Below are 14,977 nucleotides of genomic sequence, written 5' to 3'. Positions count from 1 at the left end.
CTGGTAGTCAGGATTGAAGTCTGTTATTTCAGTTTAGTGATTTTTATATGAACCTTTTCTAAACAATAATAATATAAAATAAATGTAACACATTAACACACATACATTTTCATCATCATTAGGTTTTGTATTACTTGATACTAATATTTGTAAATTCAGTGGTTGACTAAGAGTCTCAACATTCTAGACACAATAAATTTTGGAGGCCTACTCCATCCTACATTCTATATTTCAATATATTTTTTTTCAATAAATTATATTTGATTATTATTAAAACAAACTTTCAATTTGAAATAGTCACATTTAGTAAGAATCTTTATTTCTAATTATAACTTCAGATTGCAAAACTCACTTGGGTCATCATATAATTGGGATCTTATACAAATCATGTTTTTGTCTATGGTATAACATACAACTGCCTAAATTACATTAAATTGATATGCATTTCTCAAGATAAGACCCTGTGTTAAATTTACATATCATCTTTAGTATATTTTAAAATTTAAGCTCTACCTTATCTTTAACAAGTAAAACAACAAAGCCATATTTGGGACAAGACTATGTCTCAGAGACTCACTGCTAAGCGAGATCACTTTGACGCGCACAGTGGATCTCATTCTCATTCTCCAATCTTCTTTGGTATTGTGGGTTTTGAGTGCGATCATTCAAACTTCACCAAAAACAACCACGAGATCATCCACAATGCATTTTCGGTGAAATTAACCTATCCAATGTAGAAATTTCTTTCCATCGCGTCAGCCCGGGTTGAATTTTTGTCAATGCCTAACAAAAATTTCCCATTTTTGAAAAAATAATCGTGGCTATTGAATTGTCCAAAATTTTTTTTATTTTGCACAAACAATACTGGGTTGCAAACAATACCTTGTCTGTTGACATCAACCACATGTTCTGCATCTTTTGTTCTGCCGGTAAAAATTATTGAGAAACTGATAATTTACTTAATTTGGATCAGCTACACGATATTTACAATAGTGTCAAGATATAATACAAATCCAAGATCGGCATGGCTATCAACTCAAAAGGTTAACTAATGTGAAATAAAAAGCTATCTCTCCTCATTGGAGTTTGGGAGCAAAGTGAGGTCAGAAGGTGAAGGTCAAGCGGTGGCACCCTCTGCCCTACATGTCAAATTTTTATCAGTCCCATGATTTTACTATACTAGGTAATGTTAAAAAACCCACTTGTAATGACATAAAACTGTTTTAACATCATATTTGAAGCACTCCCAAATTTACAAAATTAGGTTAGAAATTTTATTTAACAAAGAAAATACTGTGTGTTCAGTCCTAAGGTCAGAGTTCACTTAGAATGACTGAGGGTGGTACTCTCCCCACCTGAATTCAGTGGGGTGAGGTGCCTGTTTTGACTGTTTGTAGGAGAGGGTTGCCATTTTGTATTTTATTTTGACTTGGTTCTTGGTCCCGTGACTACCTACAAGTCTGGATTTTTTTGCACAAATAATTTGGGCACCTAATACTCTGTGTCAAAAAACAACTCTGACATGTACTCCTTCATATCTCTAAGCTACACACAAGCCGGCAGTATGATTTTATAAACAAGACAAGACAGTCTTGTCAAAAAAAAAACATATGGCACACAATATTATATTATGCTGCCTTTTTTTATTTTTTACAAGTCTATTTGAGTTTGCCATTCATGTACTAGATACATATTATATAAACTGTGTTTATTATTATTTACTAAAATTCAAGATGGAGTTATAGTGGATCTAGTAAATCTAGACCCATCTCCTTCCCCAATGATAAAAAAACATAACAAATAAAACAATTTTTTAAAATTTTTTAAAAATATATTAAAATTATATACAGGTACTCCTCACTTTATGACCTATCTGCTTAACGACCACTCGCACTTACGACCAATCGAGTTTAGACTTGCAATTCGGAGAATCCCCTTTCTCAGCTTGAGTGTCAATCAGTGGCAAATAATGACATGCGCACTAAGCATACTATAATTGTCTTATAGTACTATAATAGGCTAATAGCATACTATAATAGTCTTTTTATGAATAAATTTGAAGTTTGTTGCATAATTTGTATAATTTTACAACAATCCTATATTCCCGGCACAAGCTCCTCGCTTATCGACCAATTCGCTTAATGACATAGTCATCGGAACGGAACTCGGTCGTAAAGTAAGGAGTACCTGTATAATCAAATTTAATATAGAATTTAAATAAAATTTGATATTTTTGGTGTTTCAACTCAATTTCACATTAAAATAATGTCATATGGTCCTTTATTATAGAAAGTTGTCCAAGACTGCATATAGGATATGGGAAAAACTAAAGACAGAAGAAACTGTTAAGGTTTATAATAAAAATAAGTCATTTTCCATATTAAGAAAGAATTACAAAATCAACAAATTATACACAATTTTTTAAAGTATTGTTTTTCTAAATTAGATTTTATGGATCTGTAATTAAATCTATATAACTATATCAATGTTGTAAAGAAGAATATTCTTACCAGCAGAAAGCACAGCAGTAGAATGTTTATCATTGACAAACATTTCTAATTTGATAATAATAAAGAAGTTAATCTTTAATAACTTCTAATAAGTTAAAGAAGAATAAATGGCTGTTGTATAGATTACTCCCTATGGAATTTCAGGACTTTGAGTATATATCTGAGCTCGGGGGACCGAGACGAGTTCAACGATACCTTACTTCTGGACTGGAAACCAAAAATAAGAAAGTTATCATATTTACGATTTCTTGCCTTTCACAATGCATTCTACGCCATTTTAGAGTTAGTTTTCCACTAGGTGGCATTCGACTGTTCATGCTCTCAACGGATTCCTCCCGGAGGGGAGCCGCCAGCAGGCTGCCCAGTGTTTAATATCACTAGTTATTGATTCATGGTAGGTCTTGAACAAAAGAAAAAAAAAAAAAGGAAACTATACTGAACTACAAGCAGTGCCATTTAGTGGAAAACTCTAAAATGGCGTAAAATTGAAAGGCAAGAAATCGTAAATATGATAACTTTCTTATTTTTGGTTTCCGGTCCAAAAGTAGGGTATCATTGAACTCGTCTCGGTCCCCTGAACACAGATGTATACTCAAAGTCCCAAAATTCCATAGGGAGTAATCTATACAACTTCCGAATAAATTTATTTTTTGAAGTGATTTAGCAATAGTAACTACAAATTTTTTTTATCTACTACTGATAAATAAGTTTCTACATAGACTCAAGGAACACCGGGGATGTAAATCACACTTTTGAGAACCTCTTACCGGTGTTAGACACAAAACGAAAGATCGTCGTAAACGTTTTCGAACTTGGTAGTTCTTCTTCAGACGGTAAAAAACGGGTAACGCAAATCGAACAATGGAACGAATTAATTTTTAAACCGAAATCGAATGCTTCACGATGCAGCTGGTTGAACAGACATGCGCATTCGGTGCGAGTGGAAGGGCGATTAAAGGTCATGCACCGCCTGGCAGGCCCTCATCGACATGGACCTTTAATCGCCCTTCCACTCACACCGAATGCGCATGTCTGTTCAACCAGCTGCATCGTGAAGCATTCGATTTCGGTTTAAAAATTAATTCGTTCCATTGTTCGATTTGCGTTACCCGTTTTTTACCGTCTGAAGAAGAACTACCAAGTTCGAAAACGTTTACGACGATCTTTCGTTTTGTGTCTAACACCGGTAAGAGGTTCTCGAAAGTGTGATTTACTGATAAATATCAAACAATTTACCTGTGAAGTTAACAGTATTCAGTTAATTTGAAAATCAATATATTTAAATATATTCTTTCACAATTTCTTTCTTATGTACTTGTAAAATTAGCAATAACAATCATCTAATAATTAAATATCAAAGTGTGCTTAATTAAAATTTATTATGGGTCAAAGTTGTCTTAGCTGAAATATTATGTTTAGTAAACAAAAGAAATTTTTGTCAAAAATTTTTGAATTATTTTTATATCAATTCAATTCATCTTTATTTGTAATAGGCCTTGGCCTGTTACAAGGGGAGTTATGATCAACATTCATTAAATAAACAGTTATATAGTTACAAATTTTTTAACAAAATTATACAAGTTATAAATAGATTTTAACTTAGCCACATGAAAAAACATATACATTTCTTTTTCCGAGGAGCACTCATTTAAAATATTTAAATCGAAACTTTGTCTTAGGACTATTGCTTTTTCGCATCCACAGACCAGATGAAATTTAGAGAAGTTTTCTAAACACCTCGGACATTCAATTTTAGAATAGATATAAATCTTGTTTTCAATCGTTATTACATCATTATTAAGGCAAAGCTGGACGAAGAACCTCTTAACACCAAAGGGGAGATTAAACAACATGTAATTTTTAATATTAGGGTAGTCCAGTATTATATTATATGAATTCGGCATCTTTCGTGTCCGGATATCCTCCACATCAAGTATCAATGAATTCTCCATTACATTTCTAGTAAGCTGTTTACATAAATCTTCACTAATCTCCGGAAGGTGTATAAACGGGCCCATCGAAAATCCAAAATTATTAATTACTCTAGTCAGGTGACTTACCCAGTTCTTTCTCGATTCTGTTCGTAATGATTTCCTATATAATTGGTTCAAAAGACTAAATAACAGCTGCCCACTGTCTCTCACCTTCATTAAAAATTTTACACATCTCTTAACCAACATTGACGTCATTCTGAATCTATTCAACTCTAATCTTAGTATACTTCCAGGGATTTTATAGTCCAGTAAAAACACTCTCCGTATGAACTTATTTTGAATCGCCTCTAACTTCTGATATTTTGGCAAACACCAAATTGGGGCTGCATAGCTTGTTGCATTTACAATTATTGAATTAAACAATTTAAATTGCGTTTGGGTGTTTTTTAATTTAATTTTTGAAAATAACATTCCTATACTTCCTATTAACTTATTTGCCTTGACCAGTGACATCTTGACTTGTTTTTCAAAGGACAACATAGGGGTTAAGATTACCCCTAAAAACTTTATTTCATTGACTATTTTTAATTCCTCTTTATTAATATAAAATGACATGTTCCTCTTTGAAAGCTTAGAACCATTTCTAAACACCATGATAGCCGATTTCTTCGGATTAATATTCAATTTTAATTTATTAAAATATAACATTGTTTGCTGAATTTTCCTCCGTAGAGCAGCAGCAGTGGGGGCGATTATCACAATATCATCTGCATAGACAATGGAGTGAACTATATTTTCTTCAATCAAGAATCCATCCTCTTCCCTTTCAAAACTGTTATTTAAATCAAAAGTATAAAAATTAAAGAGGTGGGGGGACCATGGGTCACCCTGTAACAGCCCACGATCTATCCTAAACGGCGCCCACTGCATGTCATCTTGTCTAATAGTCGCTTCATAGCTTCCAAATAACAATCCTATCATTTCTACCATTAAAGTCTCCGCTTGATAGTATCGCATTTTATTTTGAAGGTTTTTAATATTTACTGCATCATATGCCTTCTCTATATCTAGGAATAAGGCGAAAACTTTCTGTCTCTTCTTATACAGCTGAATTTGTACAATGGCCATTAACACAAATAGAGCTAACTGAGTCCCACCTTTTTTGACAAAGGCAAACTGCGTGGGATTCCTAAGATTTTCTCTATCAATCCATGCAATAAACCTGGAAAGCAGCACTGATGTAAACAGCTTACGAAACGTCGGTAATAATGCAATGGGACGGTAATTGCCAGGTATTAACCTTTCCCCTTTCTTGTATAACATGAAGAATATTACTTTGTTCCAGTCAACTGGAACTACTACTCTTGAATAAAAGCCATTATATTGTCTTGCAAGATAACTAAGTATAGATACTGGTAAACTTTTAATTAATTTATTAGGAATATTATCTATACCTGGTGCTGATTTCACTTTAAGTTTCGCAACGCATCTTTGTAATTCCTGGACACTAAACACTTCTTCACTAGTTTTTACCTCAGTATAAATTATTTTTATATCTATTATATTATATTCAGATAAATTTTAAAATTTGTATTAAAAGTAAAAATTTGATTCTACTATTTCATGGTTTATTAGATTCTAAAAATATTTACATCAATTTACCAAGTACTCTCTCATCAGAAGTATATGCATAGAAGAAACAATAGATGTTTAAACTCAAATTGTTTAACAAATACAATCATTACATGCAGACTTTCTTCTCATGGTAACAGCAAACTGAGTTTTGAGTTTTGATTTACAAATTCAATGTTACACATTTATTTTTCTGTTTAACATTGTTATATAATTTTCATAAAATTTCACAAGTTAATTATAGAATATCATCTATATAACACAATTTATACATGTATAAATCTGAGGTAATATTTTCATATTATATCTTGCAAAATTAATGTTTAATTTTATATAAACATTAAAAATAGATATAACTGTCAATTCAAAACAAACCATTTTAAGAAGAAATAATCAAATCAAAAATTTTTCCTGTATAAATTTTATTTTTGATTTGTAATTATCGTAAATATATAAATATTTATCATATGATAATATTTATCACATTTAACTAAATTTTTATTTTGAATATTTAAGAAAAATAATTTAATAATTTTTTTATTTTACATATTTACAATGGTTAAACCAAACATTGAATAATCCATACAAAATGTTTATTGTTTTAAACTTCAAAAAAAGAAAGGTCTAACATAAGCAATTAATAGTATAACTTTCAAAAATTACAAATTATTTAGTGTTTAAAAAAAATTTAATTAGGTTTCCGTTACTCGTTTCTTGTAGACTTTAAATAATTAAAAGCTAGTGGCTTTCTTTTTTCAGTAACACATCACACGAGGAACAGCTGATTTATATATACATATATATTTTTTTTATTAAAGGAAATGCATTTTGGGTCTTAATGACCCCTCTTCAGTCCTTAGACTTTACAAAGGAGATAGATATGGGTTACATTATATAAAATAATACATATAACATTTTAACAAAATTTTTTTTTATTTTTTTATTTTTAAAAAAATTTGTGTTAAAATATTGTAAGTATTATTCTATATAATGTAACCCATATCTATCTCCTTTGTAAAGTCTAAGGACTGAAGAGGGGTCATTAAGACCCAAAATGCATTTCCTTTAATAAAAAATACGTTAATCAACTGTTCCTTGTGTGATATGTTACTGAAGAAAAAAAGACACTAGCTTTTAATTCTTTAAAGTCTAAAAAAAAAAAAAAAAATTTAATTTAATGTAAAATTCATTTGCAATAGTTACACGATTCTGAGTATGAATTTAAATTCTAATATTATTGCATAACTATAATGATAAACAATGCTACTAAAATCCAATACATTATAACTAAAGCCATAATGATAAAATATATTCTAAAAAATACCAAAAAATTAAAATATATGTCTTAATTATAACAGAGTAGTTTGAAATAATTTAAATATTTATAGCTATGAAATCATCAAATGATTAAAACTTAATTTACAGCTTTAACTAGAATCCTTCAGTCATATTACTAGTTTTATTATGCTTTCATCAATCAGGTAGCATAATTCCAAATAATAGCGGTAAATAATTTATATAATTTGTATTAAAGAAGGGTTGTCAAACATTTTAAAGAGACATCTCCTTTCTTGTAAAATATTCTTGTACCTCTACATTTTTTGTAAAACATACTTGATCTACAGTTTTCTTAAGATTATGTTATTTTAATAAAACTAAAATTTTCTTAATGTTTTTGATAGTATACAATTATATTTCAAATAAAAGCAAAATAACACTATTAAGCAATTAAAATTTGATTTCTTTTAGATAAGAAATCAAATTTTAATTGCTTAATAAGTAGATTTTAGTCATAACCTAATTTATTCATACCTCCACAGAAAGCCTCGCTCACTTCATGCTTTGAGAACTACTATAAAAAAAAATCAGTCAGTATATTTTAAAAAATTAGAGTTGATTTTGGATTTTATTATAATGATTTTCATTATTCTATAGAATGAATTGTTATTAGAATGATATTCAGTATTTTAAATTTATAGTAAAAATGTTATTGTTATGTTTTAAAATTAATTTTATCATTATAATAAGTTTAGACAGATAGACCTATAGTTTTATCTATGATCCATAATAACATTTAATCTTTATTTTTATATTTTCAGATTAAACAGATTAATCTGATTAAAACAAAAGATAACTCACTACTCACCACACCAGAATTACTTCAAAAAATTACGTACACAGAACCTTTTACAGTGTGATAATGCATAAATATCAACAAACAAACATTTTCAAATCCCTTCTGGGCTCTGCATCAGGTTCCGAACCGTTTCTAGATGGATGTTCGATTTCTGTTAAATATCAGTTCGATTTGCACGTTGTTTAAATATCAGTTTGATCTTAGGTTTGAAAGGATTTACAAAACCTGTTTGGAACCTGATGCAGAACCCAGAAGGGGTCAAAAACATTTGTTTGTCGATATTTATGCGTTATCACACCATAAAAGGTTCTGTGTATGTAATTTTTTAAAACAAAAGATATTCTTTTCCCTCTAAAATATTGATAAATGTCATTGAAAATATTTTTCTATAACATAACTTTTAAGTAATCATTAATTAATTCATTTCAGTTATATTTTCCAATTTTATGCTAACTTCACTAATAGTAAATCAAAATTTATATCATAATAAATGATATAAATAACTCCATAAAATTACATTAATCTAAGTTAAACTGAATTCAAAAACAATTAATTGTCTTAAAACTTACTCTTATCAAAGGTTCAAATTTTGAACTTAAAGTATTCTATAATTTTGAATAATTAAATTTTGGAACTAATTTTCATAGGTCCAGCTAACACCCTAAACAATATTATTATAAGATTTTATATGGTACATTGATATTTATAATGATCATTCACAAATTATATCTCTAAATCAGTAGTTCTCAACCAGGGTCCACGTAGTGGGGGTCCACAGAAATCAAATTATGGGTTTACAGTGATATTTTAATGGTCTATAGGGTAATTCTACTTCAGAGCAATTGTTTTACTGCGAATTAAATTTCTACAGTATATAATTATATTGTCAATTTCTTTATTACTCATTTCTCGCATAGGGGTTAAAATATAAATTATTTAAAATATTGGATACGTATATGACATATATATCTCACTGACAAAGGTCAAAGAGAGATTATAAAGCTGGAGTTTGTTAGGAAAATCTTATACCATCAGCATCATGTCACTTGACAATGACATTTCTGAATGTTTTGCGTCAGTTTGTTCCAGATCTTGAAGATTAGGGAGGGAGGCTATAAACTTTATAACCTCCCTCCAGTATAAAGGTAATCAGTTTATTTTAACCCTAACCTTCAGTTCTGTGCAAAACTCTATCTTGACAAGGTAAGAGGTATTAAAAGTGCTAGTTCATAAATACAGTAGTTACTTTTTCTGAAATTCAAAACTTCAGTATTAAGATATTTTTCCAATTTGAAACAATGTAACAAAAAAATATACAATTTTTTTTCTGTGCAATGTCTATGGGGTCCACAAAAAAAATTAAGAGGAAAAGGGGTCCATGGGTAAGAAAAGGTTGAGAATCCCTGCTCTAAAATACTACAAAATTATTTAAATACTTAAGATTAAATAACAGATCAACAAAAATGCAAAAAGTTAAATATATTTTTTAGTGAAAACAGAAAATTCCCATCCAGTAACTAATCTCATTAACTTCTCATAACATGTTTTAACACTTGTTTGAGTTTTTTTCACTTCTTTTTCTATTTATTCTTGTAATAAAAATTCATCTCTGAGAATATTTTAGTAGACTTAGAAATGTAGAAACTACATAAAAATTAGGATTAAATTTATTTTAAAACATTTAAATTTTGCATTATATTTATTATAAAATTTGTGAATTATTGCATCATGCAAAAGAATCATTCTCTAACTCTCTTTTAATATCATTTGTTTTCCTATTGAATGAAAAAAGTTTTCTTAAAATTTTGTAAAGTTTGTGTAAAAATCATCTCTGTTTTCAAGAAATTGATCAATAATAGCTCTTTATGATAAAAAATAATGCAAATGTGTTTTTCCTCCCAGCAAAAATACCTGTTGATGTTTTCTTTCCTGCAGAGCTCTTGCGTTGTTCTACATTTGTTTTTTTGATATTTATATTAATAAAGCCTCCCATTTGTTGCCAGTAACAACTTTTTCCTGAAAGGTTTCTATTTTATATTCTTGAAGATATTACAAAAATAAAACTATTCTCAAAATGATCTGATAAAGTTTAAATTTATATACATCTTATTGTGTGCAAAATGTTTTTCCATACTTCAAGTGTTTTTTAATTATCATTTAATCTGATTCATAATTTTTACATTTTCTGACAAAAAAATCTACTTACATTTACTTTTTTATATATACTTGCTTTTTGAATGAAATCATCAGATATTGTATAGTACAGTGTTTCTCAATCTCTAACAAATTGTCGCCCCTTCAATAAAACCATTACATAGTATTGCCCCCTTCACTTCAAAAAAAATTTTTTTGGGCATTAGCCTCGGCCCTCAAATTCATATTGCATTGAAGAGACTAGTGACTAGTATAATGTTATTTTTTTAATTATCGTACAATATAATGAATAAAATATCTAATTATTCTTAACATAATGTTTTACTATGTCGCCCAAAAAATCGTTTTTTTGCCCCCAAAATATAAATTGTTACTAATCGCCCCCAACATGGAAAAATTGCCACATGGGGCAATATCGCCCCGTTGAGAAACATTGGTATAGTACTATGTGGTGCATTCAAGTTATAACACCTCCGATTTTTTTTCTCAGAACTGAAAACAGATAGAAACATGCAATTTGTTTTAAAATATGCATGCACTTGTTGTGAATGTGTGACAGAAATGGCAACACTGTATGGCACACAGAACTCTAGTGGCAGCGGCAAGAGTGAGGACTGTTTTTGATACTTAAAATGGCGACGTTTTCATTACAAGAACAGCGTGTAATCATTTGTTTTCTCCATTTGAGTGGTGTGACACTGATTGAAATCATCGCCAGATGATTTCAATCAGTGTCACACCACTCAAAATTAATTATTTATTATTTTATTTAAAAATAATTAATTTTGTGAAATAAAAGTATTTCACTTTTCATAAAATTATATGAATTCTTTATTATTTTAAGCAACTGTTATATCTAATATATATAAAAACAATTTGTATAGGATTGTACTGTACTGTACAGGAACATATTTATTTCTGTAGTGGGTTAATAGGAACAATTCAAATATGTGATTTATTTGTTGAATAGTACACTATCCACCTGATGATGATAATTCATTAAATGGCAGAAAAATTTGTATAGTTATCTAAAACTATTCTGAAAACTTTTGAAAAGTTACATCTCTTATAAAATACTACCACTCAAAAACTGGGTATACTTAAACTAAAGTTACTAAAAGTAAACCTAATATCCAGCAGAGAAGTGCTAACATTTTTGCATGCAATGAACTGGCATCATCAGGCAAATACCCCAACTGCTGAAACAACGGGGGATTGCCATACATGTTTGAAGAGGAGGTGATGTAAGAAGAGAGAAAGGGGAGGGGGAAGAATAGTAAGATTTATAGTTCTAAGAAAGACTTCCATGCTGTGGGGAAGGAGTCAACATCAGGAAAATTAATAGCGGTATTATTGCAGGTAGTCTTATAAATTTCCACCTATTCAAGATGTTTGAGAAATGGTTGCCAGGAAGAGCTATGTAAGAGACATACATGGTCAAAGTCCACATGGGTCAGAGGCAATGATAGCAATGCTGTGTTGGCCAATGTTTTTGTGACAGAAGTCTGATATTCCTTGAGGTGGATGTTTAATAGACATGTTATAGCATCTTCTCCGAAGCATGGAAGTCTTTCTTTGAACTATAAATCTTACTATCATTCCTTCTCTCTTTTCTTTCTTCTTACATCACCACTCCTCTCTACACATGTACAGCAATCCCTCATTGTTTCAGCAGCTAGGGTATTAGTTTACCTGATGATGCATGTTCAATATGGGTGAAAACATTAGCACTTCTCAACTTCTCTGCTGGCTATTAGGTTTTTCTTTTTAGTGACTTTACATCTCTTAACCCGCTTAACTTCAGTGACCCAATTCTCAAAATCAAGATGTCTTGCTTAAAAATGAAAAAAAGCCTATTTCCTGTAAATGGGAAAAATTATAATGTGCTACATTAAGATAAAATTTCTAAGTAATTTTTTAAAAGTACAACTAAAATACTATATAATACCTATATACAGTATTATATAGGTTACATACTACAATATTAGAATATGAAATGCTTAATATATTGCTTTTTGATTATCAAACAGTTCTTTTATATGCAGTAGCATGTGCAATCTGATGTCATGTCAGAAACATTGCATTTATGATATGGCGTGGCAAATAATACCCAACAATAAAGAGAATTGTTTTAAAAAATGCATATAAAAATTTACAATAAAAAACTATACTTCCATGCTGTGAATTGTTTTAAAAAATACCAACATAATCAAAATCACAGCACATTCTCAACAATGTTTCTGACACTTCAATAAATTGGATAATTGATTGACTATCGTTAGTGACATCAAGAAACTATGTTTAGGCTTTCTGCTACAGGAGACAATGGGATAATATAACATTATGATGCCTTTTCCAGGACTAACTACTACATTTCAGATATATGTTCATTTTCTTGACACTTAGAATTATATGTAGTCATTTAGAAAAGAGCTCTAAAAGCTGGTTCATAATTCACAAGAATGGAAAAGAGAAAAGAATATTCATCTTTTCTTTATCATCTTCTCATATGCATTCATACTCCAAAACAAAAAATGAAAGACACACATGCTTGTGTTTAAGTACCTGCAGTTTAAAATAAGTGTCAAAAGTGTATCTGAGTCATAAAAATCTTTAAAAACAAGGGTATTTGGGGTTAATTAATCTGAGAAGAAAAGAGAGCAAAGATTACTATAACCTTATAAAAGAAATTAAGACCAGTTTGTACTTTGTGAGGACAGAAAAGAGAAATTGACACTAAATAGGTTTAGTGCACAATACTTCACGCATTACTAGTGACATATTTCTGTTCTCTTTTTTAGAAAGAAAAGTCCAAAAAAGATCTGCTTTTCTCTCTGTTGGTAGATCTTTGTTTTCTTCAATGTAGAAACTAATAAAATTGAAATGATTAGAATTAGAGTAGAATTATCTTATAAGTTGTAATTTATATATTTTATGTTAATCAAATCTGAATAGATATCAACTTGAATCTGTACATATAAAGTATCAAAAATTTGCTTTTGGATCACCTTCCTTAATTAATGTTCTAACCAATTGTATTTGGAATGCAACTTGAGACTTTCCTGCAAATTTTGTTAAAGATGATGTATTTTTGACAGAATTTATATAAAAAAAAAAGGTATACATTCATCTTCACTCCATACTGTGATAATACTAAAATTATTCACTCAGTATTAAGAAAAATACCTATAAGACGCACCTGAATTTTGGAGGCAATTTTTCAAAGAAAAAAGTGCGTCTTATAGTCTGTAAAATACGGTAATTCATAAAAACCAGCCAAAGAAAATCCGACACGATCAAAACCGAAGGAAACCACGTTTAAAATTATTACAGTATTTCCATTGCAAAAACAATACATCACAATTTAATTCAATTCTAAACAGGAAGAATAACTGATTGTATATAATCAAAAGAGAGAATATAATAAAGTTGGAAGATAATAAAATAGCTAAAAACATAAAATTTTACTACCCAAAAATTGATTTAAAGAATTAAATGTGCATTATAAGTGTTTAAAAATGAATTCTACGCTCAGATTAAAACACATTTGCTTTTTTCTTGTATTCTAAGACAGGAAAACTTATAAAAACTCAATAAAATTAAAATATAAAATGTAAGATTTTCTTCTACAGTGTAGTACATGTGATTCCTCGCTTAAAATTAAATATATTTTCTATTTTTAAATCGAAATCTATATAACCGAGTTTATAAACATATCGATCTTAATATCAATAGTTTATATTTTAAGAAATAATATATATTTTAAGTAAGGTCTTACCTAACAAGTTACAAAAATTTATCAACTGACACGAACGTTATTTGTCCAATCTATCTACACAAAATCACTTGTTCGTAATCCTTTCTAAACCAGAATCCAACTAAATGCATCATACGTCAAATATTCATTTTAGAAACGTTCCTATTTCATTTCGGAACCGAAAAATTGATCACAGCCGACCTAACCATAACCATCTTGGTTCACGCCAACGTCTGTTTCTACGCATGCGCACTATTCCCGCCATATAAAAATTCAATTTTCGTTTTCTTTGTGAATGTATATTTTTTTAAAAATATTTTTTTAATTTTCTAAAGGAATGTGTTTTTGAATTATTATTATTATTACATTGTCAATTATTTTAAAAATTAATATATTAAATAATTTGTTGATGTTTTTATGTCCGGAAAATTGTTTGGCTTAGATTGAATGCACGGCATTATTCAGGATGTCTCTGAAAAAGCGATTCGGGGTAACAGCTCGGAAAGAAGTGTTAGATTCATGTTAACAATACTCGCGTTTTTAAATTATCGAGCCTGAACTATTCATTGGTTATCAGTGAATTTCTCCTACCACATTGACGGCTCGTCAAGGTGGCTCTGGGAGACCCGAGGTCGAATCCTGACGGATCGAAAAATCCCCGGGAATTTTTCGGGGGATGGTCCGTTCGGGCCCCGTCCCTCATCATCCGGCCGCCCCTTTGTGGGCCTGACCGAACCCATAATGGGCTTGCTAAAAAAAAAAGCCATCTTAGTGCCCACAGGGTGGAAAGAGTTAAAAAAAAACACTAAAAAAAAAAAAAGGCTTGGTCTGAAGACCACGTGTTCTGTTGCGT

General features: G+C 29.9%; 1 protein-coding gene across 4 annotated transcripts in view; it reads right to left on the bottom strand.

Annotated features, from left to right (window-relative positions):
• Miro (mitochondrial Rho GTPase) overlaps positions 1-14,354 on the bottom strand; it is a 76,555-nt gene extending 62,201 nt beyond the window's left edge. For 3 of the 4 annotated variants that reach the window (XM_067264497.1, XM_067264495.1, XM_067264498.1), the window contains exon 1: positions 14,146-14,354. The gene's annotated coding sequence lies outside the window, so the exon portion shown is untranslated. Of the gene's footprint in view, positions 1-7,888; positions 7,929-14,145 lie in introns of all 4 variants that reach the window. The other variant, XM_067264496.1, reaches the window with a different exon arrangement.
• Positions 14,355-14,977: the final 623 nt, after the last annotated feature.

Source organism: Centruroides vittatus, unplaced genomic scaffold (genome assembly GCF_030686945.1).
Source record: "Centruroides vittatus isolate TY-2023 unplaced genomic scaffold, ASM3068694v2 contig_19, whole genome shotgun sequence".
In the NCBI taxonomy this organism is placed as follows: Eukaryota; Metazoa; Arthropoda; class Arachnida; order Scorpiones; family Buthidae; genus Centruroides; species Centruroides vittatus.
The sequence above is the reverse complement of the archived record's forward strand: the minus strand, read 5'-3'. Positions and strand labels throughout refer to the sequence as shown.